This window comes from Sapajus apella, unplaced genomic scaffold, assembly GCF_009761245.1.
Source record: "Sapajus apella isolate SASKATOON/1434 unplaced genomic scaffold, GSC_monkey_1.0 scaffold37, whole genome shotgun sequence".
NCBI classification, from domain to species: Eukaryota; Metazoa; Chordata; class Mammalia; order Primates; family Cebidae; genus Sapajus; species Sapajus apella.
The window spans coordinates 5,409,725-5,412,252 of record NW_022436977.1 but is presented as its reverse complement, the minus strand read 5'-3'; the positions used below and the strand labels follow the sequence as shown (position 1 = coordinate 5,412,252).

At 39.5% G+C, this 2,528-nt stretch overlaps 1 pseudogene across 1 annotated transcript; it reads left to right on the top strand.

Moving 5' to 3' along the window:
- The first annotated feature begins 1,667 nt into the window (after positions 1-1,667).
- Positions 1,668-2,289, top strand: LOC116564291 (annotated as a pseudogene). The gene has a single exon (XR_004274833.1). The product of XR_004274833.1 is annotated as an activated RNA polymerase II transcriptional coactivator p15 pseudogene (transcript).
- Positions 2,290-2,528: the final 239 nt, after the last annotated feature.

Below are 2,528 nucleotides of genomic sequence, written 5' to 3'. Positions count from 1 at the left end.
AGCCACCAGGGTAATCTTGTTAAAATGTAAGTCAGTTCATGCTATTCTTTTACTCAAAACTCTCTAAAGGGTTTTGTTGTAATTCATAAGCTGGTTATAAAATTGTTGCAGAAATCTAAAAGACCTAAAATACGGAAAACAATTTTAGAAAAGAAGAACCCAACTGGAGCACTTACAGTATCTGATTTCAAGTCTTACCAGTAAGCCATATTAACCAAGACATATTATATGGGCATAAAGATAGCCATAAATTGGAAATACACCCTTACATGTTTGGTCACTTGCTTTTCAATAAAGGTCCCTAGGTAACTCAATGGCTTAAAAAGTCTGGTCAAGGGCCAGGCGCAGTGGCTCACACCTGTAATCCCAGCACTTTGGGAGGCCGAGGCGGGTGGATCACGAGGTCAAGAGATCGAGACCATCCTGGTCAACATGGTGAAACCCCGTCTCTACTAAAAATACAAAAAATCAGCTGGGCATGGTGGCGCATGCCTGTAATCCCAGCTACTCAGGAGGCCGAGGCAGGAGAATTGCCTGAACCCAGGAGGCGGAGGTTGCAGTGAGCCAAGATCGCGCCATTGCACTCCAGCATGGGTAACAAGAGCGAAACTCCGTCTCAAAAAAAAAAAAAAGTCTGGTCAACAAAGAATGCTAGAACAAATGAACGCTTAAGAAAAAAATCTTAACTGCTACCTATACCATTCAGAAAACTAACAAATTGGGTCACAGACTTAAATCTAAAGCCTAAAACTCTAAAACGTCCAGGAGAAGAGGTAGGAAAAAATCTTTGTATCCTTGGGTTAGGTAGAGATTTCTTAGAGAGGATACAAGAGCTTGAGTCATAAAAAAGAAAATAATGGATATGCTGAAATTAAGAAGAATGACAAGCCACAAGACTTGTCACTCCTGTATGTCTGATAAAGGACTTCTACCAAAACATATATAAAGAATTTTTATAACTCAATAATAAGAGACTAAAAAAAATGAGCAGAAGATTTGAACAGATAGTTCATCAAGGAAGATGTTATGAATGGCAAATAAGCACTTAAAAGCCATGTGCTCAAAAACATTACTCATCAGGGAAATGCAAATAAAAATTGCTTGATTTCAAGACTTACCATTCAGCCACATTTTAACATAGCTAAAACCTGTCAATACGAAGTACTGATGATGATACAGGACTACTGGGACTCTCATACAGTGCTGATGGGAATAAAAAATGGATGTCCACTGGCTGGGCATGGTGGCTCACACTTGTAATCCCATCACTTTGGGAGGCCAAGGTGGGCGGATCACTTGAGGTCAGGAGTCTGAGACCAGCCTGATCAACATGGTTTAACCTCATCTCTACTAAAAATACAAAATCAGTTGGGCATGGTGGCGCATGCCTGTAATCCCAGCTACTCAGGAGGCTGAGGCAGGAGAATTGCTTGAACCTGGGAGGCAGAGGTTGCAGTGAGCTGAGATTGTGCCACTGCATTCTAGCCTGGGCAATAAGAGAGAAACTTCATCTTAAAAAAAAAAAAAAAAAAGCCATCTACTTTGTAAAGTAATTGGGTAGTTTATTATAAAGTTTAATATATCCTTACTGAATGACCCAGAAATTCCACTCCTTGGGATTTACTCAGGACAAATAATAACTGCATAAGGTCCCATACATGGTCGCGAGCGAGCGGGCAGGGGGGTGTGCGGCTGCTAGAACCGAGCGGAGCGATGCCTAAATCAAAGGGACTTGTTTCTTCAAGCTCTTCTGGCAGTGACTCTGACAGTGAGGTTGACAAAAAGTTAAAGAGGAAAAAGCAAGTTGCTCCAGAAAAACCTGTAAAGAAGCAAAAGACGGGTGAAACTTCGAGAGCTCTGTCATCTTCTAAACAGAGCAGCAGCAGCAGAGGTGATAACATGTTTCAGATTGGGAAAATGAGGTATGTTAGCGTTCGAGATTTTAAAGGGAAAGTGCTCATTGATATTAGAGAATATGGGATGGATCCAGAAGGTGAAATGAAACCTGGAAGAAAAGGTATTTCTTTAAATCCAGAACAATGGAGCCAGCTGAAGGAACAGATTTCTGACTTTGATGATGCAGTAAAAAAACTGTAAAATCCGAGCCATATAAAACCTGTACTGTTCAAGTTGTTTTAATCTGTCTTTTTACATTGGCTTTTGTTTTCTACACGTTGTTCTCCAAGCTATTGCATGTTTGGATTGCAGAAGAATTTGTAAAATGAATACTTTTTTGTAATGTGCATTATTAAAAATGTTGAGTGAAAAAAAAAATCCCATACTTAAGTGTTTATCGCAGCTTTAATTATAATAGTCCCAAGCTGGAAACAGTCCAGATGTTCTTCAACTAGTAAATGGGTAAACAAACTGGTACATCCTTTTAACAGAATACTTCCCAGCAATAAAAGAAAAGAACTACTGATACATGCAACACTCGAATGAGTCTTAAAAGCTTTGTTCTAAGTAACGGAAAACAGCTACAAAAGCTTACACGTTTGTAATTTTATTTACACGACACTTTGCCAAAG